We start from the raw sequence: 27724 nt of genomic DNA on the forward strand, positions 1-27724 counted from the left end.
GTTGTGGTCACTTTCCAGAGTTGTAAAATGGACTTCCTGGACCACATTGTAACATGCAACGAGTGCCTGACGCGACCCGCCCCCCTTGATGCAGCCATCTTGCACATTTTGAATGCAGGGCTCTTTTCAGTCTCAATGCCCAGGGAACGTGCCGACTGTGCAGTACATGGCTTCGCGGCGCAGCCGTGCTGGTCTCGGGGTCGGTCGGCTGTGCCGCTTCGGGTTGTCGTGGCCGAGTGGTTAAGGCGATGGACTAGAAATCCATTGGGGTCTCCCAGCGCAGGTTCGAATCCTGCCGACAACGCGAGGCGCTTTTGAGCAGCGGGTGCCCGGCGGCGACGTTCTGCTTTAAACTCTTTTCGTCGTCACTGCCCAGATAAATTTCGAAATTTTCAACAAAAATGCAAAATGTGCGGCGATGGTGGTATAGTGGTAAGCATAGCTGCCTTCCAAGCAGTTGACCCGGGTTCGATTCCCGGCCATCGCAGTCCCTCGCTTCGAGCGGAAGTACACTGGCCTGGCTTTTGTAGGCAGTAAGGCAGCAAATGCCCTACTCTTCTACAGTGAATGGTGTCAAAGTGCTGCAAGAAATCAAACCAGGTTATACTTCCAGCCGTTGCAGTCAACAGCTTTTAAGGCAGTGTACAAAGTTGACCTCAATTCTTGTGGCCAGATTGCTTCTTCTGTCACCCAGGCACCGGCTGCACAAACACTGCACATGCACCGGGGATGTAGCTCAGTGGAAGAGCGCATGCTTTGCATGTATGAGGCCCCGGTTCAATCCCGGCATCTCCAGCAGGCATTATGGAAAGACAAAAACGGTGGCTCTGTTTGGCGAGGCACTCCTGGTAAAGAAGTGAGACAATCAGACTCTGTCAAAGCACGCACTGCAGAGCACAAAGTGGGCTTGCAACAAAGCCACTGTGTGATGTTGACGTGCGCTGAGTGAGAGCGTGTTTTCTCTCAGCTGTGGAAGAGGGTTCTAAACATTACAAACCTGGCTCACTGGTTTGCAACAAAGAGAGAGTCCACACAAAGTTTGCCAGGGAATAAGGAGATGTTTATTTAACTGAATATAATTAAAAGGAAAATAAAGTGCATATCCGTAGATCAGTGTGTGAGGTGGAGTGAGGTGGAATGAGGTGTGTGTGTGTGTGTGCAACAAACAGAGAACAAACCAAACTAACTAAACCATGTTGGCCATGTGGCGTCAACTGCTCAACCACCAGAGAGAGAGCAGAGTGACTCCAGCAGCCCTTTTATAGAGGTAGGCCCCGCCTATAGGTGTGTGCCAGCCATTTAGACGGCCCAACTACTATGGGGCTGCAGCAAAGGAAGAAGCTGTGGAGAGAGGCACAGATTAGTGAGGCCGTCACACTAGCCACGCTGTGGGCTGTGGCTAAGGCAATGGATTAGAAAAGCCTCTGGGGCTTCCCTGCACGCTTGAATCCTGCTGACAATGGCCCTTACTTTTGAGCTGTGGGAGCCCCCAGTGATAACTTTGGAGACAATCCCGCACCTACTGACACGCTCAAGGTGCCACGTGCGGGTCTGAAAGCTGACAAAGTGATGCTACAGAAGCCGCAACTAGGATAAAATCTGCACCTCCGACTGGCTGTCTCTGGACGAGAAGCCGGTCCGTGCGGCAGCTTTGCTGATTCAGGCGGCTCCAATTATGAAACAGAGGGTCGCCTGCCGCTCAGAAAAAAAAACCTGACCCAGCTTTGCTGCGGTAGTGCACAGCGTCACCCGCAAAGCCGCTGCGGTGGGCCATCAATTACGTGCCAGCGCTCCTCCAGCAATATTACTTTTCAGCTGCGGTGCTGTGTTACAAATGTTTACTTTGGTGAAGCAAGATCAAATTGTTGTGGTCACTTTCCAGAGTTGTAAAATGGACTTCCTGGACCACATTGTAACATGCAACGAGTGCCTGACGCGACCCGCCCCTTGATGCAGCCATCTTGCACATTTTGAATGCAGGGCTCTTTTCAGTCTCAATGCCCAGGGAAAGTGCCGACTGTGCAGTACATGGCTTCGCGGCGCAGCCGCGCTGGTCTCGGGGTCGGTCGGCTGTGCCGCTTCGGGTTGTCGTGGCCGAGTGGTTAAGGCGATGGACTAGAAATCCATTGGGGTCTCCCCGCAGGTTCGAATCCTGCCGACAACGCGAGGCGCTTTTGAGCAGCGGGTGCCCGGCGGCGACGTTCTGCTTTAAACTCTTTTCGTCACACTGCCCAGATAAATTTCAAATTTTCAACAAAATGCAAAATGTGCGGCGATGGTGGTATAGTGGTAAGCATAGCTGCCTTCCAAGCAGTTGACCGGGTTCGATTCCCGCCATCGCAGTCCTCGCTCGAGCGGAAGTACACTGGCCTGGCTTTTGTAGGCAGTAAGGCAGCAAATGCCCTACTCTTCTACAGTGAATGGTGTCAAAGTGCTGCAAGAAATCGAACCAGGTTATACTTCCAGCCGTTGCAGTCAACAGCTTTTAAGGCAGTGTACAAAGTTGACCTCAATTCTTGTGGCCAGATTGCTTCTTCTGTCACCCAGGCACCGGCTGCACAAACACTGCACATGCACCGGGGATGTAGCTCAGTGGAAGAGCGCATGCTTTGCATGTATGAGGCCCCGGTTCAATCCCGGCATCTCCAGCAGGTATTATGGAAAGACAAAAACGGTGGCTCTGTTTGGCGAGGCACTCCTGGTAAAGAAGTGAGACAATCAGACTCTGTCAAAGCACGCACTGCAGAGCACAAAGCAGGCTTGCAACAAAGCCACTGTGTGATGTTGACGTGCGCTTAGTAAGAGCGTGTTTTCTCTCAGCTGTGGAAGAGGGTTCTACACATTGGGGAAAGTTGCTCACTAGTGTTACAAACCTGGCTCACTGGTTTGCAACAAGAGAGAGTCCACACAAAGTTTGCCAGGGAATAAGGAGATGTTTATTTAACTGAATATAATTAAAAGGAAAATAAAGTGCATATCCGTAGATCAGTGTGTGAGGTGGAGTGAGGTGGAATGAGGTGTGTGTGTGTGTGTGTGCAACAAACAGAGAACAAACCAAACTAACTAAACCATGTTGGCCATGTGGCGTCAACTGCTCAACCACCAGAGAGAGAGCAGAGTGACTCCAGCAGCCCTTTTATAGAGGTAGGCCCCGCCTATAGGTGTGGCCAGCCATTTAGGACGGCCCAACTACTATGGGGCTGCAGCAAAGGAAGAAGCTGTGGAGAGAGGCACAGATTAGTGAGGCGTCACACTAGCCACGCTGTGGGCTGTGGCTAAGGCAATGGATTAGAAAAGCCTCTGGGGCTTCCCTGTGCACGCTTGAATCCTGCTGACAATGGCCCTTACTTTTGAGCTGTGGGAGCCCCCCAGTGATAACTTTGGAGACAATCCCGCACCTACTGACACGTTCAAGGTGCCACGTGCGGTCTGAAAGCTGACAAAGTGATGCTACAGAAGCCGCAACTAGGATAAAATCTGCACCTCCGACTGGCTGTCTCTGGACGAGAAGCCGGTCCGTCGGTGCGGCAGCTTTGCTGATTCAGGCGGCTCCGGTTATGAAACAGAGGGGTCGTCTGCCGTTCGTAAAAAAAAAAAAAAACCTGACCCAGCTTTGCTGCGGTAGTGCACCGCGCCACCCGCAAAGCCGCTGCGGTGGGCCATCAATTACGCCAGCGCTCCTCCAGCAATATTACTTTTCAGCTGCGGTGCTGTGTTACAAATGTTTACTTTGGTGAAGCAAGATCAAATTGTTGTGGTCACTTTCCAGAGTTGTAAAATGGACTTCCTGGACCACATTGTAACATGCAACGAGTGCCTGACGCGACCCGCCCCCCTTGATGCAGCCATCTTGCGCATTTTGAATGCAGGGCTCTTTTCAGTCTCAATGCCCAGGGAAAGTGCCGACTGTGCAGTACATGGCTTCGCGGCGCAGCCGTGGTGGTCTCGGGGGTCGGTCGGCTGTGCCGCTTCGGGTTGTCGTGGCCGAGTGGTTAAGGCGATGGACTAGAAATCCATTGGGGTCTCCCCGCGCAGGTTCGAAGCCTGCCGACAACGCGAGGCACTTTTGAGCAGCGGGTGCCCGGCGGCGACGTTCTGCTTTAAACTCTTTTCGTCGTCACTGCCCAGATAAATTTCGAAATTTTCAACAAAAATGCAAAATGTGCGGCGATGGTGGTATAGTGGTAAGCATAGCTGCCTTCCAAGCAGTTGACCCGGGTTCGATTCCCGGCCATCGCAGTCCCTCGCTTCGAGCGGAAGTACACTGGCCTCGCTTTTGTAGGCAGTAAGGCAGCAAATGCCCTACTCTTCTACAGTGATTGGTGTCAAAGTGCTGCAAGAAATCAAACCGGGTTATACATCCAGCCGCTGCAGTCAACAGCTTTTAAGGCTGTGTACAAAGTTGACCTCAATTCTTGTGGCCAGATTGCTTCTTCTGTCACCCAGGCACCGGCTGCACAAACACTGCACATGCACCGGGGGATGTAGCTCAGTGGAAGAGCGCATGCTTTGCATGTATGAGGCCCCGGTTCAATCCCCGCATCTCCAGCAGGCATTATGGAAAGACAAAAACGGTGGCTCTGTTTGGCGAGGCACTCCTGGTAAAGAAGTGAGACAATCAGGCTCTGTCAAAGCACGCACTGCAGAGCACAAAGGGGGCTTTCAACAAAGCCACTTTGTGAGTTTGACTTGCTCTTAGTAAGAGCGTTTTTTCTCTCAGCTGTGGAAGAGGGTTCTAAACATTACAAACCTGGCTCACTGGTTTGCAACAAAGAGAGAGTCCACACAAAGTTTGCCAGGAATAAGGAGATGTTTATTTAACTGAATATAATTAAAAGGAAAATAAAGTGCATATCCAGATCAGTGTGAGGTGGAGTGAGGTGGAATGAGGTGTGTGTGTGTGTGTGCAACAAACAGAGAACAAACCAAACTAACTAAACCATGTTGTTGGCCATGTGGCGTCAACTGCTCAACCACCAGAGAGAGAGCAGAGTGACTCCAGCAGCCCTTTTATAGAGGTAGGCCCCGCCTATAGGTGTGGCCAGCCATTTAGACGGCCCAACTACTATGGGGCTGCAGCAAAGGAAGAAGCTGTGGAGAGAGGCACAGATTAGTGAGGTTGTCACACTAGCCACGCTGTGGGCTGTGGCTAAGGCAATGGATTAGAAAAGCCTCTGGGGCTTCCCTGTGCACGCTTGAATCCTGCTGACAATGGCCCTTACTTTTGAGCTGTGGGAGCCCCCCAGTGATAACTTTGGAGACAACCCCGCACCTACTGACACGTCCAAGGTGCCACGTGCGGGTCTGCCATCTGACAAAGTGATGCTACAGAAGCCGCAACTAGGATAAAATCTGCACCTCCGACTGGCTGTCTCTGGACGAGAAGCCGGTCCGACGGTGCGGCAGCTTTGCTGATTCAGGCGGCTCAATTATGAAACAGAGGGTCGCCTGCCGTTCGTAAAAAAAAAACCTGACCCAGCTTTGCTGCGGTAGTGCACAGCGTCACCCGCAAAGCCGCTGCGGTGGGCCATCAATTACGTGCCAGCGCTCCCTCCAGCAATATTACTTTTCAGCTGCGGTGCTGTGTTACAAATGTTTACTTTGGTGAAGCAAGATCAAATTGTTGTGGTCACTTTCCAGAGTTGTAAAATGGACTTCCTGGACCACATTGTAACATGCAACGAGTGCCTGACGCGACCCGCCCCCCTTGATGCAGCCATCTTGGCATTTTGAATGCAGGGCTCTTTTCAGTCTCAATGCCCAGGGAAAGTGCCGACTGTGCAGTACATGGCTTCGTGCGCAGCCGTGCTGGTCTCGGGGGTCGGTCGGCTGTGCCGCTTCGGGTTGTCGTGGCCGAGTGGTTAAGGCGATGGACTAGAAATCCATTGGGGTCTCCCCGCAGGTTCGAATCCTGCCGACAACGCGAGGCACTTTTGAGCAGCGGGTGCCCGGCGGCGACGTTCTGCATTAATCTCTTTTCGTCGTTACTGCCCATATAAATTTGGAAATTTTCAACAAAATGCAAAATGTGCGGCGATGGTGGTATAGTGGTAAGCATAGCTGCCTTCCAAGCAGTTGACCGGGTTCGATTCCCGCCATCGCAGTCCTCGCTTCGAGCGGAAGTACACTGGCCTCGCTTTTGTAGGCAGTAAGGCAGCAAATGCCCTACTCTTCTACAGTGATTGGTGTCAAAGTGCTGCAAGAAATCGAACCAGGTTATACTTCCAGCCGTTGCAGTCAACAGCTTTTAAGGCTGTGTACAAAGTTGACCTCAATTCTTGTGGCCAGATTGCTTCTTCTGTCACCCAGGCACCGGCTGCACAAACACTGCGCATGCACCGGGGGATGTAGCTCAGTGGAAGAGCGCATGCTTTGCGTGTATGAGGCCCCGGGTTCAATCCCCGGCATCTCCAGCAGGCATTATGGAAAGACAAAAAACGGTGGCTCTGTTTGGCGAGGCACTCCTGGTAAAGAAGGGAGACAATCAGGCTCTGTCAAAGCACGCACTGCAGAGCACAAAGCGGGCTTGCAACAAAGCCACTGTGTGATGTTGACGTGCGCTTAGTAAGAGCGTGTTTTCTCTCAGCTGTGGAAGAGGGTTCTAAACATTACAAACCTGGCTCACTGGTTTGCAACAAAGAGAGAGTCCACACAAAGTTTGCCAGGGAATAAGGAGATGTTTATTTAACTGAATATAATTAAAAGGAAAATAAAGTGCATATCCGTAGATCAGTGTGTGAGGTGGAGTGAGGTGGAATGAGTGTGTGTGTGTGTGTGTGTGTGCAACAAACAGAGAACAAACCAATCAAGCTAAACCATGTTGGCCATGGGGCGTCAACTGCTCAACTACCAGAGAGAGAGCAGAGTGACTCCAGCAGCCCTTTTATAGAGGTAGGCCCCCGCCATAGGTGTGGCCAGCCATTTAGACGGCCCAACTACTATGGGGCTGCAGCAAAGGAAGAAGCTGTGAGAGAGGCACAGATTAGTGAGGCCGTCACACCAGCCATGCTGTGGGCTGTGGCTAAGGCAATGGATTAGAAAAGCCTCTGGGGCTTCCCCTGCACGCTTGAATCCTGCTGACAATGGCCCTTACTTTTGAGCTGTGGGAGCCCCCAGTGATAACTTTGGAGACAATCCCGCACCTACTGACACGTTCAAGGTGCCACGTGCGGGTCTGAAAGCTGACAAAGTGATGCTACAGAAGCCGCAACTAGGATAAAATCTGCACCTCCGACTGGCTGTCTCTGGACGAGAAGCCGGTCCGTCGGTGCGGCAGCTTTGCTGATTCAGGCGGCTCCGGTTATGAAACAGAGGGGTCGTCTGCCGTTCGTAAAAAAAAAAAAAACCTGACCCAGCTTTGCTGCGGTAGTGCACAGCGTCACCCGCAAAGCCGCTGCGGTGGGCCCTCAATTACGTGCCAGCGCTCCTCCAGCAATATTACTTTTCAGCTGCGGTGCTGTGTTACAAATGTTTACTTTGGTGAAGCAAGATCAAATTGTTGTGGTCACTTTCCAGAGTTGTAAAATGGACTTCCTGGACCACATTGTAACATGCAACGAGTGCCTGACGCGACCCGCCCCCCTTGATGCAGCCATCTTGCGCATTTTGAATGCAGGGCTCTTTTCAGTCTCAATGCCCAGGAAAGTGCCGACTGTGCAGTACATGGCTTCGCGGCGCAGCCGCTGGTCTCGGGGTCGGTCGGCTGTGCCGCTTCGGGTTGTCGTGGCCGAGTGGTTAAGGCGATGGACTAGAAATCCATTGGGGTCTCCCAGCGAGGTTCGAATCCTGCCGACAACGCGAGGCACTTTTGAGCAGCGGGTGCCCGGCGGCGACGTTCTGCTTTAAACTCTTTTAAATGCGTCACTGCCCAGATAAATTTCGAAATTTTCAACAAAAATGCAAAATGTGCGGCGATGGTGGTATAGTGGTAAGCATAGCTGCCTTCCAAGCAGTTGACCCGGGTTCGATTCCCGGCCATCGCAGTCCCTCGCTTCGAGCGGAAGTACACTGGCCTCGCTTTTGTAGGCAGTAAGGCAGCAAATGCCCTACTCTTCTACAGTGATTGGTGTCAAAGTGCTGCAAGAAATCGAACCAGGTTATACTTCCAGCCGTTGCAGTCAACAGCTTTTAAGGCTGTGTACAAAGTTGACCTCAATTCTTGTGGCCAGATTGCTTCTTCTGTCACCCAGGCACCGGCTGCACAAACACTGCGCATGCACCGGGGGATGTAGCTCAGTGGAAGAGCGCATGCTTTGCATGTATGAGGCCCCGGGTTCAATCCCCGGCATCTCCAGCAGGCATTATGGAAAGACAAAAAACGGTGGCTCTGTTTGGCGAGGCACTCCTGGTAAAGAAGCGAGACAATCAGACTCTGTCAAAGCACGCACTGCAGAGCACAAAGCGGGCTTGCAACAAAGCCACTGTGTGATGTTGACGTGCGCTTAGTAAGAGCGTGTTTTCTCTCAGCTGTGGAAGAGGGTTCTAAACATTGGGGAAAGTTGCTCACTAGCCACGCTGTGGGCTGTGGCTAAGGCAATGGATTAGAAAAGCCTCTGGGGCTTCCCTGCACGTTTGAATCCTGCTGACAATGGCCCTTACTTTTGAGCTGTGGGAGCCCCCCAGTGATAACTTTGGAGACAATCCCGCACCTACTGACACGTTCAAGGTGCCACGTGCGGGTCTGAAAGCTGACAAAGTGATGCTACAGAAGCCGCAACTAGGATAAAATCTGCACCTCCGACTGGCTGTCTCTGGACGAGAAGCCGGTCCGTCGGTGGCAGCTTTGCTGATTCAGGCGGCTCGGTTATGAAACAGAGGGTCGTCTGCCGTTAAATAAAAAAAAACCTGACCCAGCTTTGCTGCGGTAGTGCACAGCGTCACCCGCAAAGCCGCTGCGGTGGGCCATCAATTACGTGCCAGCGCTCCCTCCAGCAATATTACTTTTCAGCTGCGGTGCTGTGTTACAAATGTTTACTTTGGTGAAGCAAGATCAAATTGTTGTGGTCACTTTCCAGAGTTGTAAAATGGACTTCCTGGACCACATTGTAACATGCAACGAGTGCCTGACGCGACCCGCCCCTTGATGCAGCCATCTTGCGCATTTTGAATGCAGGGCTCTTTTCAGTCTCAATGCCCAGGGAAAGTGCCGACTGTGCAGTACATGGCTTCGCGGCGCAGCCGTGCTGGTCTCGGGGGTCGGTCGGCTGTGCCGCTTCGGGTTGTCGTGGCCGAGTGGTTAAGGCGATGGACTAGAAATCCATTGGGGTCTCCCCGCGCAGGTTCGAATCCTGCCGACAACGCGAGGCACTTTTGAGCAGCGGGTGCCCGGCGGCGACGTTCTGCTTTAAACTCTTTTCGTCGTCACTGCCCAGATAAATTTCGAAATTTTCAACAAAAATGCAAAATGTGCGGCGATGGTGGTATAGTGGTAAGCATAGCTGCCTTCCAAGCAGTTGACCCGGGTTCGATTCCCGGCCATCGCAGTCCCTCGCTTCGAGCGGAAGTACACTGGCCTCGCTTTTGTAGGCAGTAAGGCAGCAAATGCCCTACTCTTCTACAGTGATTGGTGTCAAAGTGCTGCAAGAAATCGAACCAGGTTATACTTCCAGCCGTTGCAGTCAACAGCTTTTAAGGCTGTGTACAAAGTTGACCTCAATTCTTGTGGCCAGATTGCTTCTTCTGTCACCCAGGCACCGGCTGCACAAACACTGCGCATGCACCGGGGGATGTAGCTCAGTGGAAGAGCGCATGCTTTGCATGTATGAGGCCCCGGGTTCAATCCCCGGCATCTCCAGCAGGCATTATGGAAAGACAAAAAACGGTGGCTCTGTTTGGCGAGGCACTCCTGGTAAAGAAGTGAGACAATCAGGCTCTGTCAAAGCACGCACTGCAGAGCACAAAGCGGGCTTGCAACAAAGCCACTGTGTGATGTTGACGTGCGCTTAGTAAGAGCGTGTTTTCTCTCAGCTGTGGAAGAGGGTTCTAAACATTGGGGAAAGTTGCTCACTAGCCACGCTGTGGGCTGTGGCTAAGGCAATGGATTAGAAAAGCCTCTGGGGCTTCCCTGCGCACGTTTGAATCCTGCTGACAATGGCCCTTACTTTTGAGCTGTGGGAGCCCCCCAGTGATAACTTTGGAGACAATCCCGCACCTACTGACACGTTCAAGGTGCCACGTGCGGGTCTGAAAGCTGACAAAGTGATGCTACAGAAGCCGCAACTAGGATAAAATCTGCACCTCCGACTGGCTGTCTCTGGACGAGAAGCCGGTCCGTCGGTGCGGCAGCTTTGCTGATTCAGGCGGCTCCGGTTATGAAACAGAGGGGTCGTCTGCCGTTCGTAAAAAAAAAAAAAACCTGACCCAGCTTTGCTGCGGTAGTGCACAGCGTCACCCGCAAAGCCGCTGCGGTGGGCCATCAATTACGTGCCAGCGCTCCCTCCAGCAATATTACTTTTCAGCTGCGGTGCTGTGTTACAAATGTTTACTTTGGTGAAGCAAGATCAAATTGTTGTGGTCACTTTCCAGAGTTGTAAAATGGACTTCCTGGACCACATTGTAACATGCAACGAGTGCCTGACGCGACCCGCCCCCCTTGATGCAGCCATCTTGCGCATTTTGAATGCAGGGCTCTTTTCAGTCTCAATGCCCAGGGAAAGTGCCGACTGTGCAGTACATGGCTTCGTGCGCAGCCGTGCTGGTCTCGGGGGTCGGTCGGCTGTGCCGCTTCGGGTTGTCGTGGCCGAGTGGTTAAGGCGATGGACTAGAAATCCATTGGGGTCTCCCCGCGCAGGTTCGAATCCTGCCGACAACGCGAGGCACTTTTGAGCAGCGGGTGCCCGGCGGCGACGTTCTGCTTTAAACTCTTTCGTCGTCACTGCCCAGATAAATTTCGAAATTTTCAACAAAAATGCAAAATGTGCGGCGATGGTGGTATAGTGGTAAGCATAGCTGCCTTCCAAGCAGTTGACCCGGGTTCGATTCCCGGCCATCGCAGTCCCTCGCTTCGAGCGGAAGTACACTGGCCTCGCTTTTGTAGGCAGTAAGGCAGCAAATGCCCTACTCTTCTACAGTGATTGGTGTCAAAGTGCTGCAAGAAATCGAACCAGGTTATACTTCCAGCCGTTGCAGTCAACAGCTTTTAAGGCTGTGTACAAAGTTGACCTCAATTCTTGTGGCCAGATTGCTTCTTCTGTCACCCAGGCACCGGCTGCACAAACACTGCGCATGCACCGGGGGATGTAGCTCAGTGGAAGAGCGCATGCTTTGCATGTATGAGGCCCCGGGTTCAATCCCCGGCATCTCCAGCAGGCATTATGGAAAGACAAAAAACGGTGGCTCTGTTTGGCGAGGCACTCCTGGTAAAGAAGGGAGACAATCAGGTTTCTGTCAAAGCACGCACTGCAGAGCACAAAGCGGGCTTGCAACAAAGCCACTGTGTGATGTTGACGTGCGCTTAGTAAGAGCGTGTTTTCTCTCAGCTGTGGAAGAGGGTTCTAAACATTGGGGAAAGTTGCTCACTAGCCACGCTGTGGGCTGTGGCTAAGGCAATGGATTAGAAAAGCCTCTGGGGCTTCCCTGCGCACGTTTGAATCCTGCTGACAATGGCCCTTACTTTTGAGCTGTGGGAGCCCCCCAGTGATAACTTTGGAGACAATCCCGCACCTACTGACACGTTCAAGGTGCCACGTGCGGGTCTGAAAGCTGACAAAGTGATGCTACAGAAGCCGCAACTAGGATAAAATCTGCACCTCCGACTGGCTGTCTCTGGACGAGAAGCCGGTCCGTCGTCGCGGCAGCTTTGCTGATTCAGGCGGCTCCGGTTATGAAACAGAGGGGTCGCCTGCCGCTCAGAAAAAAAAAAACCTGACCCAGCTTTGCTGCGGTAGTGCACAGCGTCACCCGCAAAGCCGCTGCGGTGGGCCATCAATTACGTGCCAGCGCTCCCTCCAGCAATATTACTTTTCAGCTGCGGTGCTGTGTTACAAATGTTTACTTTGGTGAAGCAAGATCAAATTGTTGTGGTCACTTTCCAGAGTTGTAAAATGGACTTCCTGGACCACATTGTAACATGCAACGAGTGCCTGACGCGACCCGCCCCCCTTGATGCAGCCATCTTGCGCATTTTGAATGCAGGGCTCTTTTCAGTCTCAATGCCCAGGGAAAGTGCCGACTGTGCAGTACATGGCTTCGTGCGCAGCCGTGCTGGTCTCGGGGGTCGGTCGGCTGTGCCGCTTCGGGTTGTCGTGGCCGAGTGGTTAAGGCGATGGACTAGAAATCCATTGGGGTCTCCCCGCGCAGGTTCGAATCCTGCCGATAACGCGAGGCACTTTTGAGCAGCGGGTGCCCGGCGGCGACGTTCTGCTTTAAACTCTTTTCGTCGTCACTGCCCAGATAAATTTCGAAATTTTCAACAAAAATGCAAAATGTGCGGCGATGGTGGTATAGTGGTAAGCATAGCTGCCTTCCAAGCAGTTGACCTGGTTCGATTCCGCCATCGCAGTCCCTCGCTTCGAGCGGAAGTACACTGGCCTCGCTTTTGTAGGCAGTAAGGCAGCAAATGCCCTACTCTTCTACAGTGATTGGTGTCAAAGTGCTGCAAGAAATCGAACCAGGTTATACTTCCAGCCGTTGCAGTCAACAGCTTTTAAGGCTGTGTACAAAGTTGACCTCAATTCTTGTGGCCAGATTGCTTCTTCTGTCACCCAGGCACCGGCTGCACAAACACTGCGCATGCACCGGGGGATGTAGCTCAGTGGAAGAGCGCATGCTTTGCATGTATGAGGCCCCGGGTTCAATCCCCGGCATCTCCAGCAGGCATTATGGAAAGACAAAAAACGGTGGCTCTGTTTGGCGAGGCACTCCTGGTAAAGAAGGGAGACAATCAGGCTCTGTCAAAGCACGCACTGCAGAGCACAAAGCGGGCTTGCAACAAAGCCACTGTGTGATGTTGACGTGCGCTTAGTAAGAGCGTGTTTTCTCTCAGCTGTGGAAGAGGGTTCTAAACATTGGGGAAAGTTGCTCACTAGCCACGCTGTGGGCTGTGGCTAAGGCAATGGATTAGAAAAGCCTCTGGGGCTTCCCTGCGCACGTTTGAATCCTGCTGACAATGGCCCTTACTTTTGAGCTGTGGGAGCCCCCCAGTGATAACTTTGGAGACAATCCCGCACCTACTGACACGCTCAAGGTGCCACGTGCGGGTCTGAAAGCTGACAAAGTGATGCTACAGAAGCCGCAACTAGGATAAAATCTGCACCTCCGACTGGCTGTCTCTGGACGAGAAGCCGGTCCGTCCCGCGGCAGCTTTGCTGATTCAGGCGGCTCCGGTTATGAAACAGAGGGGTCGTCTGCCGTTCGTAAAAAAAAAAAAAACCTGACCCAGCTTTGCTGCGGTAGTGCACAGCGTCACCCGCAAAGCCGCTGCGGTGGGCCATCAATTACGTGCCAGCGCTCCCTCCAGCAATATTACTTTTCAGCTGCGGTGCTGTGTTACAAATGTTTACTTTGGTGAAGCAAGATCAAATTGTTGTGGTCACTTTCCAGAGTTGTAAAATGGACTTCCTGGACCACATTGTAACATGCAACGAGTGCCTGACGCGACCCGCCCCCCTTGATGCAGCCATCTTGCGCATTTTGAATGCAGGGCTCTTTTCAGTCTCAATGCCCAGGGAAAGTGCCGACTGTGCAGTACATGGCTTCGCGGCGCAGCCGCGTTGGTCTCGGGGTCGGTCGGCTGTGCCGCCGGGTTGTCGTGGCCGAGTGGTTAAGGCGATGGACTAGAAATCCATTGGGGTCTCCCCGCGCAGGTTCGAATCCTGCCGACAACGCGAGGCACTTTTGAGCAGCGGGTGCCCGGCGGCGACGTTCTGCTTTAAACTCTTTTCGTCGTCACTGCCCAGATAAATTTCGAAATTTTCAACAAAAATGCAAAATGTGCGGCGATGGTGGTATAGTGGTAAGCATAGCTGCCTTCCAAGCAGTTGACCCGGGTTCGATTCCCGGCCATCGCAGTCCCTCGCTTCGAGCGGAAGTACACTGGCCTCGCTTTTGTAGGCAGTAAGGCAGCAAATGCCCTACTCTTCTACAGTGATTGGTGTCAAAGTGCTGCAAGAAATCGAACCAGGTTATACTTCCAGCCGTTGCAGTCAACAGCTTTTAAGGCTGTGTACAAAGTTGACCTCAATTCTTGTGGCCAGATTGCTTCTTCTGTCACCCAGGCACCGGCTGCACAAACACTGCGCATGCACCGGGGGATGTAGCTCAGTGGAAGAGCGCATGCTTTGCGTGTATGAGGCCCGGGTTCAATCCCCGGCATCTCCAGCAGGCATTATGGAAAGACAAAAAACGGTGGCTCTGTTTGGCGAGGCACTCCTGGTAAAGAAGGGAGACAATCAGGCTCTGTCAAAGCACGCACTGCAGAGCACAAAGCGGGCTTGCAACAAAGCCACTGTGTGATGTTGACGTGCGCTTAGTAAGAGCGTGTTTTCTCTCAGCTGTGGAAGAGGGTTCTAAACATTGGGGAAAGTTGCTCACTAGCCACGCTGTGGGCTGTGGCTAAGGCAATGGATTAGAAAAGCCTCTGGGGCTTCCCTGCGCACGCTTGAATCCTGCTGACAATGGCCCTTACTTTTGAGCTGTGGGAGCCCCCCAGTGATAACTTTGGAGACAATCCCGCACCTACTGACACGTTCAAGGTGCCACGTGCGGGTCTGAAAGCTGACAAAGTGATGCTACAGAAGCCGCAACTAGGATAAAATCTGCACCTCCGACTGGCTGTCTCTGGACGAGAAGCCGTCCGTCGGTGCGGCAGCTTTGCTGATTCAGGCGGCTCCGGTTATGAAACAGAGGGGTCGTCTGCCGTTCGTAAAAAAAAAAAAAACCTGACCCAGCTTTGCTGCGGTAGTGCACAGCGTCACCCGCAAAGCCGCTGCGGTGGGCCATCAATTACGTGCCAGCGCTCCCTCCAGCAATATTACTTTTCAGCTGCGGTGCTGTGTTACAAATGTTTACTTTGGTGAAGCAAGATCAAATTGTTGTGGTCACTTTCCAGAGTTGTAAAATGGACTTCCTGGACCACATTGTAACATGCAACGAGTGCCTGACGCGACCCGCCCCCCTTGATGCAGCCATCTTGCGCATTTTGAATGCAGGGCTCTTTTCAGTCTCAATGCCCAGGGAAAGTGCCGACTGTGCAGTACATGGCTTCGCGGCGCAGCCGCTGGTCTCGGGGTCGGTCGGCTGTGCCGCTTCGGGTTGTCGTGGCCGAGTGGTTAAGGCGATGGACTAGAAATCCATTGGGGTCTCCCCACAAGAGGTTCGAATCCTGCCGACAACGCGAGGCACTTTTGAGCAGCGGGTGCCCGGCGGCGACGTTCTGCTTTAAACTCTTTTCGTCGTCACTGCCCAGATAAATTTCAAATTTTCAACAAAAATGCAAAATGTGCGGCGATGGTGGTATAGTGGTAAGCATAGCTGCCTTCCAAGCAGTTGACCGGGTTCGATTCCGGCCATCGCAGTCCCTCGCTTCGAGCGGAAGTACACTGGCCTCGCTTTTGTAGGCAGTAAGGCAGCAAATGCCCTACTCTTCTACAGTGATTGGTGTCAAAGTGCTGCAAGAAATCGAACCAGGTTATACTTCCAGCCGTTGCAGTCAACAGCTTTTAAGGCTGTGTACAAAGTTGACCTCAATTCTTGTGGCCAGATTGCTTCTTCTGTCACCCAGGCACCGGCTGCACAAACACTGCACATGCACCGGGGATGTAGCTCAGTGGAAGAGCGCATGCTTTGCATGTATGAGGCCCCGGTTCAATCCCGGCATCTCCAGCAGGTATTATGGAAAGACAAAAACGGTGGCTCTGTTTGGCGAGGCACTCCTGGTAAAGAAGGGAGACAATCAGGCTCTGTCAAAGCACGCACTGCAGAGCACAAAGCGGGCTTGCAACAAAGCCACTGTGTGATGTTGACGTGCGCTTAGTAAGAGCGTGTTTTCTCTCAGCTGTGGAAGAGGGTTCTAAACATTGGGGAAAGTTGCTCACTAGCCACGCTGTGGGCTGTGGCTAAGGCAATGGATTAGAAAAACCTCTGGGGCTTCCCTGCGCACGCTTGAATCCTGCTGACAATGGCCCTTACTTTTGAGCTGTGGGAGCCCCCAGTGATAACTTTGGAGACAATCCGCACCTACTGACACGTTCAAGGTGCCACGTGCGGGTCTGAAAGCTGACAAAGTGATGCTACAGAAGCCGCAACTAGGATAAAATCTGCACCTCCGACTGGCTGTCTCTGGACGAGAAGCCGGTCCGTCGGTGCGGCAGCTTTGCTGATTCAGGCGGCTCCGGTTATGAAACAGAGGGGTCGTCTGCCGTTCGTAAAAAAAAAAAAAACCTGACCCAGCTTTGCTGCGGTAGTGCACAGCGTCACCCGCAAAGCCGCTGCGGTGGGCCATCAATTACGTGCCAGCGCTCCCTCCAGCAATATTACTTTTCAGCTGCGGTGCTGTGTTACAAATGTTTACTTTGGTGAAGCAAGATCAAATTGTTGTGGTCACTTTCCAGAGTTGTAAAATGGACTTCCTGGACCACATTGTAACATGCAACGAGTGCCTGACGCGACCCGCCCCCCTTGATGCAGCCATCTTGCGCATTTTGAATGCAGGGCTCTTTTCAGTCTCAATGCCCAGGGAAAGTGCCGACTGTGCAGTACATGGCTTCGTGCGCAGCCGCGTTGGTCTCGGGGTCGGTCGGCTGTGCCGCTCGGGTTGTCGTGGCCGAGTGGTTAAGGCGATGGACTAGAAATCCATTGGGGTCTCCCCGCGCAGGTTCGAATCCTGCCGACAACGCGAGGCACTTTTGAGCAGCGGGTGCCCGGCGGCGACGTTCTGCTTTAAACTCTTTTTAAATTCGTCACTGCCCAGATAAATTTCGAAATTTTCAACAAAAATGCAAAATGTGCGGCGATGGTGGTATAGTGGTAAGCATAGCTGCCTTCCAAGCAGTTGACCCGGGTTCGATTCCCGGCCATCGCAGTCCCTCGCTTCGAGCGGAAGTACACTGGCCTCGCTTTTGTAGGCAGTAAGGCAGCAAATGCCCTACTCTTCTACAGTGATTGGTGTCAAAGTGCTGCAAGAAATCGAACCAGGTTATACTTCCAGCCGTTGCAGTCAACAGCTTTTAAGGCTGTGTACAAAGTTGACCTCAATTCTTGTGGCCAGATTGCTTCTTCTGTCACCCAGGCACCGGCTGCACAAACACTGCACATGCACCGGGGGATGTAGCTCAGTGGAAGAGCGCATGCTTTGCATGTATGAGGCCCCGGTTCAATCCCCGGCATCTCCAGCAGGTATTATGGAAAGACAAAAAACAGTGGCTCTGTTTGGCGAGGCACTCCTGGTAAAGAAGTGAGACAATCAGGCTCTGTCAAAGCACGCACTGCAGAGCACAAAGCGGGCTTGCAACAAAGCCACTGTGTGATGTTGACGGCGCTTAGTAAGAGCGTGTTTTCTCTCAGCTGTGGAAGAGGGTTCTAAACATTGGGGAAAGTTGCTCACTAGCCACGCTGTGGGCTGTGGCTAAGGCAATGGATTAGAAAAGCCTCTGGGGCTTCCCTGCGCACGTTTGAATCCTGCTGACAATGGCCCTTACTTTTGAGCTGTGGGAGCCCCCCAGTGATAACTTTGAGACAATCCCGCACCTACTGACACGCTCAAGGTGCCACGCGTGCGGGTCTGAAAGCTGACAAAGTGATGCTACAGAAGCCGCAACTAGGATAAAATCTGCACCTCCGACTGGCTGTCTCTGGACGAGAAGCCGGTCCGTCGGTGCGGCAGCTTTGCTGATTCAGGCGGCTCCGGTTATGAAACAGAGGGGTCGTCTGCCGTTCGTAAAAAAAACCTGACCCAGCTTTGCTGCGGTAGTGCACAGCGTCACCCGCAAAGCCGCTGCGGTGGGCCATCAATTACGTGCCAGCGCTCCCTCCAGCAATATTACTTTTCAGCTGCGGTGCTGTGTTACAAATGTTTACTTTGGTGAAGCAAGATCAAATTGTTGTGGTCACTTTCCAGAGTTGTAAAATGGACTTCCTGGACCACATTGTAACATGCAACGAGTGCCTGACGCGACCCGCCCCCCTTGATGCAGCCATCTTGCGCATTTTGAATGCAGGGCTCTTTTCAGTCTCAATGCCCAGGGAAAGTGCCGACTGTGCTGTACATGGCTTCGCGTGCGCAGCCGTGCTGGTCTCGGGGTCGGTCGGCTGTGCCGCTTCGGGTTGTCGTGGCCGAAAGTGGTTAAGGCGATGGACTAGAAATCCATTGGGGTCTCCCCGCGCAGGTTCGAATCCTGCCGACAACGCGAGGCACTTTTGAGCAGCGGGTGCCCGGCGGCGACGTTCTGCTTTAAACTCTTTTCGTCGTCACTGCCCAGATAAATTTCGAAATTTTCAACAAAAATGCAAAATGTGCGGCGATGGTGGTATAGTGGTAAGCATAGCTGCCTTCCAAGCAGTTGACCCGGGTTCGATTCCGCCATCGCAGTCCTCGCCGAGCGGAAGTACACTGGCCTCGCTTTTGTAGGCAGTAAGGCAGCAAATGCCCTACTCTTCTACAGTGATTGGTGTCAAAGTGCTGCAAGAAATCGAACCAGGTTATACTTCCAGCCGTTGCAGTCAACAGCTTTTAAGGCTGTGTACAAAGTTGACCTCAATTCTTGTGGCCAGATTGCTTCTTCTGTCACCCAGGCACCGGCTGCACCAACACTGCACATGCACCGGGGATGTAGCTCAGTGGAAGAGCGCATGCTTTGCATGTATGAGGCCCCGGTTCAATCCCGGCATCTCCAGCAGGTATTATGGAAAGACAAAAAACGGTGGCTCTGTTTGGCGAGGCACTCCTGGTAAAGAAGGGAGACAATCAGGCTCTGTCAAAGCACGCACTGCAGAGCACAAAGCGGGCTTGCAACAAAGCCACTGTGTGATGTTGACGGCGCGCTTAGTAAGAGCGTGTTTTCTCTCAGCTGTGGAAGAGGGTTCTAAACATTGGGGAAAGTTGCTCACTAGCCACGCTGTGGGCTGTGGCTAAGGCAATGGATTAGAAAAGCCTCTGGGGCTTCCCTGCGCACGTTTGAATCCTGCTGACAATGGCCCTTACTTTTGAGCTGTGGGAGCCCCCCAGTGATAACTTTGGAGACAATCCCGCACCTACTGACACGTTCAAGGTGCCACGTGCGGGTCTGAAAGCTGACAAAGTGATGCTACAGAAGCCGCAACTAGGATAAAATCTGCACCTCCGACTGGCTGTCTCTGGACGAGAAGCCGGTCCGTCGGTGCGGCAGCTTTGCTGATTCAGGCGGCTCGGTTATGAAACAGAGGGTGCGTCTGCCGTTCGTAAAAAAAAAAACCTGACCCAGCTTTGCTGCGGTAGTGCACAGCGTCACCCGCAAAGCCGCTGCGGTGGGCCATCAATTACGTGCCAGCGCTCCCTCCAGCAATATTACTTTTCAGCTGCGGTGCTGTGTTACAAATGTTTACTTTGGTGAAGCAAGATCAAATTGTTGTGGTCACTTTCCAGAGTTGTAAAATGGACTTCCTGGACCACATTGTAACATGCAACGAGTGCCTGACGCGACCCGCCCCCCTTGATGCAGCCATCTTGCGCATTTTGAATGCAGGGCTCTTTTCAGTCTCAATGCCCAGGGAAAGTGCCGACTGTGCAGTACATGGCTTCGTGCGCAGCCGTGCTGGTCTCGGGGGTCGGTCGGCTGTGCCGCTTCGGGTTGTCGTGGCCGAGTGGTTAAGGCGATGGACTAGAAATCCATTGGGGTCTCCCCGCGCAGGTTCGAATCCTGCCGACAACGCGAGGCACTTTTGAGCAGCGGGTGCCCGGCGACGTTCTGCTTTAAACTCTTTTCGTCGTCACTGCCCAGATAAATTTCGAAATTTTCAACAAAATGCAAAATGTGCGGCGATGGTGGTATAGTGGTAAGCATAGCTGCCTTCCAAGCAGTTGACCGGGTTCGATTCCCCGCCATCGCAGTCCCTCGCTGAGCGGAAGTACACTGGCCTCGCTTTTGTAGGCAGTAAGGCAGCAAATGCCCTACTCTTCTACAGTGATTGGTGTCAAAGTGCTGCAAGAAATCGAACCAGGTTATACTTCCAGCCGTTGCAGTCAACAGCTTTTAAGGCTGTGTACAAAGTTGACCTCAATTCTTGTGGCCAGATTGCTTCTTCTGTCACCCAGGCACCGGCTGCACAAACACTGCACATGCACCGGGGGATGTAGCTCAGTGGAAGAGCGCATGCTTTGCATGTATGAGGCCCCGGGTTCAATCCCCGGCATCTCCAGCAGGTATTATGGAAAGACAAAAAACAGTGGCTCTGTTTGGCGAGGCACTCCTGGTAAAGAAGTGAGACAATCAGGCTCTGTCAAAGCACGCACTGCAGAGCACAAAGCGGGCTTGCAACAAAGCCACTGTGTGATGTTGACGTGCGCTTAGTAAGAGCGTGTTTTCTCTCAGCTGTGGAAGAGGGTTCTAAACATTGGGGAAAGTTGCTCACTAGCCACGCTGTGGGCTGTGGCTAAGGCAATGGATTAGAAAAGCCTCTGGGGCTTCCCTGCGCACGCTTGAATCCTGCTGACAATGGCCCTTACTTTTGAGCTGTGGGAGCCCCCAGTGATAACTTTGAGACAATCCCGCACCTACTGACACGCTCAAGGTGCCACGTGCGGGTCTGAAAGCTGACAAAGTGATGCTACAGAAGCCGCAACTAGGATAAAATCTGCACCTCCGACTGGCTGTCTCTGGACGAGAAGCCGGTCCGTCGGTGCGGCAGCTTTGCTGATTCAGGCGGCTCCGGTTATGAAACAGAGGGGTCGTCTGCCGTTCGTAAAAAAAAAAAAAACCTGACCCAGCTTTGCTGCGGTAGTGCACAGCGTCACCCGCAAAGCCGCTGCGGTGGGCCATCAATTACGTGCCAGCGCTCCCTCCAGCAATATTACTTTTCAGCTGCGGTGCTGTGTTACAAATGTTTACTTTGGTGAAGCAAGATCAAATTGTTGTGGTCACTTTCCAGAGTTGTAAAATGGACTTCCTGGACCACATTGTAACATGCAACGAGTGCCTGACGCGACCCGCCCCCCTTGATGCAGCCATCTTGCGCATTTTGAATGCAGGGCTCTTTTCAGTCTCAATGCCCAGGGAAAGTGCCGACTGTGCAGTACATGGCTTCGCGGCGCAGCCGCTGGTCTCGGGGTCGGTCGGCTGTGCCGCTCCGGGTTGTCGTGGCCGAGTGGTTAAGGCGATGGACTAGAAATCCATTGGGGTCTCCCGCGCAGGTTCGAATCCTGCCGACAACGCGAGGCACTTTTGAGCAGCGGGTGCCCGGCGGCGACGTTCTGCTTTAAACTCTTTTCGTCGTCACTGCCCAGATAAATTTCGAAATTTTCAACAAAAATGCAAAATGTGCGGCGATGGTGGTATAGTGGTAAGCATAGCTGCCTTCCAAGCAGTTGACCGGGTTCGATTCCCGGCCATCGCAGTCCCTCGCTTCGAGCGGAAGTACACTGGCCTCGCTTTTGTAGGCAGTAAGGCAGCAAATGCCCTACTCTTCTACAGTGATTGGTGTCAAAGTGCTGCAAGAAATCGAACCAGGTTATACTTCCAGCCGTTGCAGTCAACAGCTTTTAAGGCTGTGTACAAAGTTGACCTCAATTCTTGTGGCCAGATTGCTTCTTCTGTCACCCAGGCACCGGCTGCACAAACACTGCACATGCACCGGGGGATGTAGCTCAGTGGAAGAGCGCATGCTTTGCATGTATGAGGCCCCGGGTTCAATCCCCGGCATCTCCAGCAGGTATTATGGAAAGACAAAAAACGGTGGCTCTGTTTGGCGAGGCACTCCTGGTAAAGAAGGGAGACAATCAGGCTCTGTCAAAGCACGCACTGCAGAGCACAAAGCGGGCTTGCAACAAAGCCACTGTGTGATGTTGACGCGGCGCTTAGTAAGAGCGTGTTTTCTCTCAGCTGTGGAAGAGGGTTCTAAACATTGGGGAAAGTTGCTCACTAGCCACGCTGTGGGCTGTGGCTAAGGCAATGGATTAGAAAAGCCTCTGGGGCTTCCCTGCGCACGCTTGAATCCTGCTGACAATGGCCCTTACTTTTGAGCTGTGGGAGCCCCCCAGTGATAACTTTGGAGACAATCCCGCACCTACTGACACGTTCAAGGTGCCACGTGCGGGTCTGAAAGCTGACAAAGTGATGCTACAGAAGCCGCAACTAGGATAAAATCTGCACCTCCGACTGGCTGTCTCTGGACGAGAAGCCGGTCCGTCGGTGCGGCAGCTTTGCTGATTCAGGCGGCTCCGGTTATGAAACAGAGGGGTCGTCTGCCGTTCGTAAAAAAAAAAAAAACCTGACCCAGCTTTGCTGCGGTAGTGCACAGCGTCACCCGCAAAGCCGCTGCGGTGGGCCATCAATTACGTGCCAGCGCTCCCTCCAGCAATATTACTTTTCAGCTGCGGTGCTGTGTTACAAATGTTTACTTTGGTGAAGCAAGATCAAATTGTTGTGGTCACTTTCCAGAGTTGTAAAATGGACTTCCTGGACCACATTGTAACATGCAACGAGTGCCTGACGCGACCCGCCCCCCTTGATGCAGCCATCTTGCGCATTTTGAATGCAGGGCTCTTTTCAGTCTCAATGCCCAGGGAAAGTGCCGACTGTGCAGTACATGGCTTCGCGGCGCAGCCGCGTTGGTCTCGGGGTCGGTCGGCTGTGCCGCTTCGGGTTGTCGTGGCCGAGTGGTTAAGGCGATGGACTAGAAATCCATTGGGGTCTCCCCGCAGGTTCGAATCCTGCCGACAACGCGAGGCACTTTTGAGCAGCGGGTGCCCGGCGGCGACGTTCTGCTTTAAACTCTTTTCGTCGTCACTGCCCAGATAAATTTCGAAATTTTCAACAAAAATGCAAAATGTGCGGCGATGGTGGTATAGTGGTAAGCATAGCTGCCTTCCAAGCAGTTGACCGGGTTCGATTCCCGCCATCGCAGTCCCTCGCTTGAGCAGAAGTACACTGGCCTCGCTTTTGTAGGCAGTAAGGCAGCAAATGCCCTACTCTTCTACAGTGATTGGTGTCAAAGTGCTGCAAGAAATCGAACCAGGTTATACTTCCAGCCGTTGCAGTCAACAGCTTTTAAGGCTGTGTACAAAGTTGACCTCAATTCTTGTGGCCAGATTGCTTCTTCTGTCACCCAGGCACCGGCTGCACAAACACTGCGCATGCACCGGGGGATGTAGCTCAGTGGAAGAGCGCATGCTTTGCATGTATGAGGCCCCGGGTTCAATCCCCGGCATCTCCAGCAGGCATTATGGAAAGACAAAAAACAGTGGCTCTGTTTGGCGAGGCACTCCTGGTAAAGAAGTGAGACAATCAGGCTCTGTCAAAGCACGCACTGCAGAGCACAAAGCGGGCTTGCAACAAAGCCACTGTGTGATGTTGACGTGCGCTTAGTAAGAGCGTGTTTTCTCTCAGCTGTGGAAGAGGGTTCTAAACATTGGGGAAAGTTGCTCACTAGCCACGCTGTGGGCTGTGGCTAAGGCAATGGATTAGAAAAGCCTCTGGGGCTTCCCTGCGCACGTTTGAATCCTGCTGACAATGGCCCTTACTTTTGAGCTGTGGGAGCCCCCCAGTGATAACTTTGGAGACAATCCCGCACCTACTGACACGTTCAAGGTGCCACGTGCGGGTCTGAAAGCTGACAAAGTGATGCTACAGAAGCCGCAACTAGGATAAAATCTGCACCTCCGACTGGCTGTCTCTGGACGAGAAGCCGGTCCGTCGGTGCGGCAGCTTTGCTGATTCAGGCGGCTCCGGTTTTGAAACAGAGGGGTCGTTTGCCGTTCGTAAAAAAAAAAAAACCTGACCCAGCTTTGCTGCGGTAGTGTACAGGAACACGGAGTGTTCTATTCTGAAAAGTCACCGGATGTTTTATGTTGTATCGCTGTCTGATTTCCTGTCTGCTCTGTGTTAAATTTGGCACAATTTATGTGAAGTGATCCGGCGTCCAGCAAAAATAGGAGGCTTGCATATCTGATCCGCAACCCTCTGGACTGCCAGAGCTGAGATGGAGTCAGTCCACAATGCAGCAGAGCTAGTGGAAATTCACACATAGACTAGAGTGTAATCTATTTGCTCCATCTGCTGTGACAGAGCAGAGCCGGACCGCACGCGGATCTGGTGGAAATTAAGCGTTAGCCTATATATCACGAGAAAGGGCCGACACTGTTGTGTTAAAAGTCCCCCCCATCACTCCTCTTTTGTTTCCACGATGCCAGCATGCTATCTAAAATCACACACTGGAGTGGTATGATATGAATGTTGTTTGGGTCTGTGAAAAAATGCAAAGGCGGTGCAAAGAAAGGACTTCATAGCGGTTCTATAGTGCAATTTGTCTTTTAAAAAATGCTAGTTATTAGCTAAACATGTTGTACATCAAAGTGTGGGTAAAGACACGAAAATACGCTCTCTATAAAGGATTAGTCATCATATCCACATAGTACTCATCAGAAGAGCATATTCAGATATAGCAGACTTTCTAGATGATGTCAAAGATGAAGATGTGATATTTTAGACAGCACTGCTGAAGCACTGTGGAATGCACAGTGTTTCAGATCAAATAACTGAAATGCTTCCTGTGAGGAGATTGTGGGTAATGTGGTAAAATATCATTTTTCACACTTTTCTATGTGTGAAAACACACACACACACACACACACACACACACGGGAAGCCCCCTTTCATTGATTCTTGGTGCCATTGCTTATGAGAGCATGGAAAACGCAGACCACATGCCCAGTCTCTCTTTCCTTTCTTTTTAAGTCATTTTCACACATTGTCACTTTACCTTATTTAACCCCTTTTTCCATTTCTTTTACATAACCCTCTCTTTGTTTTGGCGGTCGCTGTTTTTCGCCACTCCTCATCATTTCTGCACCAAATTTCCAGAGTGTGTTTGTATGTTCCAGTTTTCCAGGCGTCTGCTGGACAGGACTGCTGAGCCACAGGACAGCGCTGGTGAGGCCAGTTCACTTAACACCAATCACTGTAACAATCCACATACTGTACTCAGAGCCTTGCACTCATCTGAACTCACTATCACAGTAAATATTAATCTGCTCAGATGATGTAGGGCCTTCCAAAAGATGTTGTGCTCCAAATATTGTCAAAAATTGTCCTATGGATCTGAGTAGTGGCAGTTCAGGACATGGCATGCAGAGTAATGATGACATCTGATGTTATTTTACCATAAATACTAACTTAATTTATTATTCATCTATATAACTTAATAAAAGCAATTCAGTAATTACAAAAATTCACATTTTTTTTAATTACATACTGTACATTTGTATATATTCTCTATCTCTTCCTTTTGTAAATACAATTACATGTCTATGTCTGTCTTTTTTTCTATTTTTCTTATCCCTAGCTTATTTCCCTCCCCTGTACTGTGAGCATTGCCAACCCGGAAAAAATTCCTTGTTCCTTATTTGTTGAACTTGGCCAATAAACGTGATTCTGATTCTGATTCTGATTCTGATTTTTTCACAATTCTATTTTTTTTAAGGGTGGAAAAGCCTTCAAGACATCCACGAGTCACAAGTCTCCACTAAACAAACCAAAGTATATAAATGTCACAATTTTTTATCTCAAAATTAGAAGATGCACCCCTTTCAAAATAATCAGTCCATTAAATTGCCATTATCAGTTTTTATCACTATCATTGCTTCAGAGTGGGCAAACTGCACCTTGCAGTAGGCCAGATGGTGCAAACCACACATTACCTAAAGGTCATAATTTTGTTCACACAAAACTCACATCAAAAAAGTGGCAGCAATGAAGCTGCATGTTGCCTATGTCTCGGACAAAAAGTTGCACACAAACAAACTGCAAAGACTACAACCAGCGGACAACAAGCACATACGTTGTCTGCCTGTATGAGAGGAAATAACTCTCCATACCAACAGACGGCGGTTGTCTGTAATTATGATTAAAATTATGAAACCGAAGGACCATCTTGACGCTAGTTAGCCAGTTAGCACATTGAAAACACAATCCAGTGTTGAAAGAATGATTCATTTTTACCATGTGCCAGTAAACAACACAAACCACCACAAAAGAAAAATACAGAAAAGAAAAACTATGTTACCTTATTTAATAAAGTTGTTTGGACCTCACTCCCTCTTGACTTTAGCGCTTTGTTAATTTCCTCACTTATGTTTCTCTTGTTGTGTGCTGAGCTGAACTAAATCAAAATGATTTCATTTATGTTTACTGCATAACGCTTACTGCATTACGCTAACTCCGTTGTCTCTCCGGAGCATTCCTACCCCTTGTTTACTAGTTTTCCCAGATACTGGCTGCAACCTTGGCTGCACTTGATCGGGGTGATAGCTGTGCTGGTGCTGTGACCCTGCCACATCATTAAAACCTGTCACAAAAGTAAAGAGAATCATCTCATTACAATAATTAGCAGTCATCTAATAACTATGCAATGTTCTGCTGGGAAATATCAGGCCCTGGCATTCACGTAGATGCCACTTGCCAGGCACCTACCACCCAAAAATCAGACCTTTCTCAATGCCAAGTTTGCCAAGTTTGGACTTGCGTACATCTCTAAAAAAAAACCAAAAAAAACGGGATGTCAATTTTCAATTAGGCTCTAACTTGATAAATTGACCACAGATTTGAATTCTAAACATCTACATTCTCGTGTAAAAAATGCATTATGGGATACATGGCTGAACCAAGTCCACTCAAGTCATGTCCCAAAGCATCCGTGATTAAACGGGCTGAGCAAGACCACATCTGGGCATCTGGACTGAATTTTGCTAGATGAGGATTTAGAATTGGAATAGCACTTAGGCTACGGCTGACTGACGTTTTACAAGTCCACAAGAACACAAGTACTGTCAAGAATGCAGATTGAGAAAGGCTCATTGTTGCGGAACAACCAAACCCCACCCACCCACTGCAGGACAATGTGCCATGCCATACCACAAAAGCTCTTCAGGAAGGTGACAAAGGAACTCAAGGCGTTGACCTGCCACAAAATTCTCCCATCCTACTCTGATTGAGTACCTGAGGGACGTGCTGATACCTCACCTCACAACTCACAGGACTTACAGGTCCACCAACAGCCTGGCACCAGATACCACAGGACACCCCCCACCCCACAAGTCCTGTATCCATGCCTCAATGGGTCAGAGGGGCACCCTGTGGAGGGGACTTGACCTGTCTTGGCATTGACACAGGACCTCAGCTTCAACTGAAGAGGTCTATATCAGACACAGAGCATAATTTCTCATTTTCCTGATATTTTATTACACTTTACTATGTTTACCATGTTTATCTTTTGATGCTGCGCTGTTTCCTGTTGCAGCCAAACACATCCTGCATCTGCTTCACATCAAGCCTTCCAGTGATTCAGAGGGCAAAACTGGTGCTCTTTGCCAAGAAGTTGTTCTCGAGCAGCTGCAGAAAGTGTCCACATTTACTTGGATCTGTTCTGGATCTTGTGGTGCCCATATGTTACTAAACATAATATTAACCTGAGCCTCTTCAAAGCAAGACAAAGACTCCATTGGAAAACGCCACTTTATCAGCAGTAGTTTAGTCCATGCATTACATTTTCTAAATGATACGTGCTGTTTGAATAACAACACCATACTGTATGTATTAATCCA

The 27724-nt window shown here is 51.2% G+C and overlaps 37 non-coding genes across 37 annotated transcripts; all 37 read left to right on the plus strand.

The window, feature by feature from the left end:
• The first annotated feature begins 222 nt into the window (after nucleotides 1-222).
• trnas-aga (transfer RNA serine (anticodon AGA)) lies at nucleotides 223-304 on the plus strand. The gene has a single exon. It is a non-coding gene; the product is annotated as a tRNA-Ser (tRNA).
• A 111-nt stretch (nucleotides 305-415) lies between these two features.
• trnag-ucc (transfer RNA glycine (anticodon UCC)) lies at nucleotides 416-487 on the plus strand. The gene has a single exon. It is a non-coding gene; the product is annotated as a tRNA-Gly (tRNA).
• Nucleotides 488-725: 238 nt separating this feature from the next.
• On the plus strand, nucleotides 726-795 carry trnaa-ugc (transfer RNA alanine (anticodon UGC)). The gene has a single exon. It is a non-coding gene; the product is annotated as a tRNA-Ala (tRNA).
• A 1289-nt stretch (nucleotides 796-2084) lies between these two features.
• Nucleotides 2085-2164, plus strand: trnas-aga (transfer RNA serine (anticodon AGA)). The gene has a single exon. It is a non-coding gene; the product is annotated as a tRNA-Ser (tRNA).
• A 414-nt stretch (nucleotides 2165-2578) lies between these two features.
• Nucleotides 2579-2648, plus strand: trnaa-ugc (transfer RNA alanine (anticodon UGC)). The gene has a single exon. It is a non-coding gene; the product is annotated as a tRNA-Ala (tRNA).
• Nucleotides 2649-3974: 1326 nt separating this feature from the next.
• trnas-aga (transfer RNA serine (anticodon AGA)) lies at nucleotides 3975-4056 on the plus strand. The gene has a single exon. It is a non-coding gene; the product is annotated as a tRNA-Ser (tRNA).
• Nucleotides 4057-4167: 111 nt separating this feature from the next.
• On the plus strand, nucleotides 4168-4239 carry trnag-ucc (transfer RNA glycine (anticodon UCC)). The gene has a single exon. It is a non-coding gene; the product is annotated as a tRNA-Gly (tRNA).
• A 1604-nt stretch (nucleotides 4240-5843) lies between these two features.
• Nucleotides 5844-5923, plus strand: trnas-aga (transfer RNA serine (anticodon AGA)). Its single transcript has one exon. It is a non-coding gene; the product is annotated as a tRNA-Ser (tRNA).
• A 418-nt stretch (nucleotides 5924-6341) lies between these two features.
• On the plus strand, nucleotides 6342-6413 carry trnaa-ugc (transfer RNA alanine (anticodon UGC)). Its single transcript has one exon. It is a non-coding gene; the product is annotated as a tRNA-Ala (tRNA).
• A 1303-nt stretch (nucleotides 6414-7716) lies between these two features.
• On the plus strand, nucleotides 7717-7797 carry trnas-aga (transfer RNA serine (anticodon AGA)). Its single transcript has one exon. It is a non-coding gene; the product is annotated as a tRNA-Ser (tRNA).
• Nucleotides 7798-7910: 113 nt separating this feature from the next.
• Nucleotides 7911-7982, plus strand: trnag-ucc (transfer RNA glycine (anticodon UCC)). The gene has a single exon. It is a non-coding gene; the product is annotated as a tRNA-Gly (tRNA).
• Nucleotides 7983-8221: 239 nt separating this feature from the next.
• Nucleotides 8222-8293, plus strand: trnaa-ugc (transfer RNA alanine (anticodon UGC)). The gene has a single exon. It is a non-coding gene; the product is annotated as a tRNA-Ala (tRNA).
• A 924-nt stretch (nucleotides 8294-9217) lies between these two features.
• Nucleotides 9218-9299, plus strand: trnas-aga (transfer RNA serine (anticodon AGA)). Its single transcript has one exon. It is a non-coding gene; the product is annotated as a tRNA-Ser (tRNA).
• Nucleotides 9300-9410: 111 nt separating this feature from the next.
• trnag-ucc (transfer RNA glycine (anticodon UCC)) lies at nucleotides 9411-9482 on the plus strand. The gene has a single exon. It is a non-coding gene; the product is annotated as a tRNA-Gly (tRNA).
• Nucleotides 9483-9721: 239 nt separating this feature from the next.
• Nucleotides 9722-9793, plus strand: trnaa-ugc (transfer RNA alanine (anticodon UGC)). The gene has a single exon. It is a non-coding gene; the product is annotated as a tRNA-Ala (tRNA).
• Nucleotides 9794-10728: 935 nt separating this feature from the next.
• Nucleotides 10729-10810, plus strand: trnas-aga (transfer RNA serine (anticodon AGA)). The gene has a single exon. It is a non-coding gene; the product is annotated as a tRNA-Ser (tRNA).
• Nucleotides 10811-10920: 110 nt separating this feature from the next.
• trnag-ucc (transfer RNA glycine (anticodon UCC)) lies at nucleotides 10921-10992 on the plus strand. Its single transcript has one exon. It is a non-coding gene; the product is annotated as a tRNA-Gly (tRNA).
• A 239-nt stretch (nucleotides 10993-11231) lies between these two features.
• On the plus strand, nucleotides 11232-11303 carry trnaa-ugc (transfer RNA alanine (anticodon UGC)). The gene has a single exon. It is a non-coding gene; the product is annotated as a tRNA-Ala (tRNA).
• A 933-nt stretch (nucleotides 11304-12236) lies between these two features.
• Nucleotides 12237-12318, plus strand: trnas-aga (transfer RNA serine (anticodon AGA)). The gene has a single exon. It is a non-coding gene; the product is annotated as a tRNA-Ser (tRNA).
• A 419-nt stretch (nucleotides 12319-12737) lies between these two features.
• Nucleotides 12738-12809, plus strand: trnaa-ugc (transfer RNA alanine (anticodon UGC)). The gene has a single exon. It is a non-coding gene; the product is annotated as a tRNA-Ala (tRNA).
• Nucleotides 12810-13741: 932 nt separating this feature from the next.
• Nucleotides 13742-13823, plus strand: trnas-aga (transfer RNA serine (anticodon AGA)). The gene has a single exon. It is a non-coding gene; the product is annotated as a tRNA-Ser (tRNA).
• Nucleotides 13824-13934: 111 nt separating this feature from the next.
• trnag-ucc (transfer RNA glycine (anticodon UCC)) lies at nucleotides 13935-14006 on the plus strand. Its single transcript has one exon. It is a non-coding gene; the product is annotated as a tRNA-Gly (tRNA).
• A 239-nt stretch (nucleotides 14007-14245) lies between these two features.
• Nucleotides 14246-14316, plus strand: trnaa-ugc (transfer RNA alanine (anticodon UGC)). The gene has a single exon. It is a non-coding gene; the product is annotated as a tRNA-Ala (tRNA).
• A 1433-nt stretch (nucleotides 14317-15749) lies between these two features.
• trnaa-ugc (transfer RNA alanine (anticodon UGC)) lies at nucleotides 15750-15819 on the plus strand. Its single transcript has one exon. It is a non-coding gene; the product is annotated as a tRNA-Ala (tRNA).
• A 930-nt stretch (nucleotides 15820-16749) lies between these two features.
• trnas-aga (transfer RNA serine (anticodon AGA)) lies at nucleotides 16750-16831 on the plus strand. The gene has a single exon. It is a non-coding gene; the product is annotated as a tRNA-Ser (tRNA).
• A 114-nt stretch (nucleotides 16832-16945) lies between these two features.
• trnag-ucc (transfer RNA glycine (anticodon UCC)) lies at nucleotides 16946-17017 on the plus strand. Its single transcript has one exon. It is a non-coding gene; the product is annotated as a tRNA-Gly (tRNA).
• A 239-nt stretch (nucleotides 17018-17256) lies between these two features.
• Nucleotides 17257-17327, plus strand: trnaa-ugc (transfer RNA alanine (anticodon UGC)). The gene has a single exon. It is a non-coding gene; the product is annotated as a tRNA-Ala (tRNA).
• Nucleotides 17328-18257: 930 nt separating this feature from the next.
• trnas-aga (transfer RNA serine (anticodon AGA)) lies at nucleotides 18258-18341 on the plus strand. The gene has a single exon. It is a non-coding gene; the product is annotated as a tRNA-Ser (tRNA).
• A 416-nt stretch (nucleotides 18342-18757) lies between these two features.
• Nucleotides 18758-18827, plus strand: trnaa-ugc (transfer RNA alanine (anticodon UGC)). Its single transcript has one exon. It is a non-coding gene; the product is annotated as a tRNA-Ala (tRNA).
• A 932-nt stretch (nucleotides 18828-19759) lies between these two features.
• trnas-aga (transfer RNA serine (anticodon AGA)) lies at nucleotides 19760-19841 on the plus strand. Its single transcript has one exon. It is a non-coding gene; the product is annotated as a tRNA-Ser (tRNA).
• Nucleotides 19842-19948: 107 nt separating this feature from the next.
• Nucleotides 19949-20019, plus strand: trnag-ucc (transfer RNA glycine (anticodon UCC)). Its single transcript has one exon. It is a non-coding gene; the product is annotated as a tRNA-Gly (tRNA).
• Nucleotides 20020-20256: 237 nt separating this feature from the next.
• trnaa-ugc (transfer RNA alanine (anticodon UGC)) lies at nucleotides 20257-20328 on the plus strand. Its single transcript has one exon. It is a non-coding gene; the product is annotated as a tRNA-Ala (tRNA).
• Nucleotides 20329-21259: 931 nt separating this feature from the next.
• Nucleotides 21260-21340, plus strand: trnas-aga (transfer RNA serine (anticodon AGA)). The gene has a single exon. It is a non-coding gene; the product is annotated as a tRNA-Ser (tRNA).
• A 111-nt stretch (nucleotides 21341-21451) lies between these two features.
• Nucleotides 21452-21522, plus strand: trnag-ucc (transfer RNA glycine (anticodon UCC)). Its single transcript has one exon. It is a non-coding gene; the product is annotated as a tRNA-Gly (tRNA).
• A 239-nt stretch (nucleotides 21523-21761) lies between these two features.
• On the plus strand, nucleotides 21762-21833 carry trnaa-ugc (transfer RNA alanine (anticodon UGC)). Its single transcript has one exon. It is a non-coding gene; the product is annotated as a tRNA-Ala (tRNA).
• A 936-nt stretch (nucleotides 21834-22769) lies between these two features.
• trnas-aga (transfer RNA serine (anticodon AGA)) lies at nucleotides 22770-22849 on the plus strand. The gene has a single exon. It is a non-coding gene; the product is annotated as a tRNA-Ser (tRNA).
• Nucleotides 22850-23268: 419 nt separating this feature from the next.
• On the plus strand, nucleotides 23269-23340 carry trnaa-ugc (transfer RNA alanine (anticodon UGC)). The gene has a single exon. It is a non-coding gene; the product is annotated as a tRNA-Ala (tRNA).
• The last annotated feature ends 4384 nt before the right edge of the window (nucleotides 23341-27724 follow it).

Source organism: Plectropomus leopardus, chromosome 12, assembly GCF_026936395.1.
Source record: "Plectropomus leopardus strain MGB_pleo_1.0 chromosome 12, ASM2693639v1, whole genome shotgun sequence".
NCBI lineage: Eukaryota > Metazoa > Chordata > Actinopteri > Perciformes > Serranidae > Plectropomus > Plectropomus leopardus.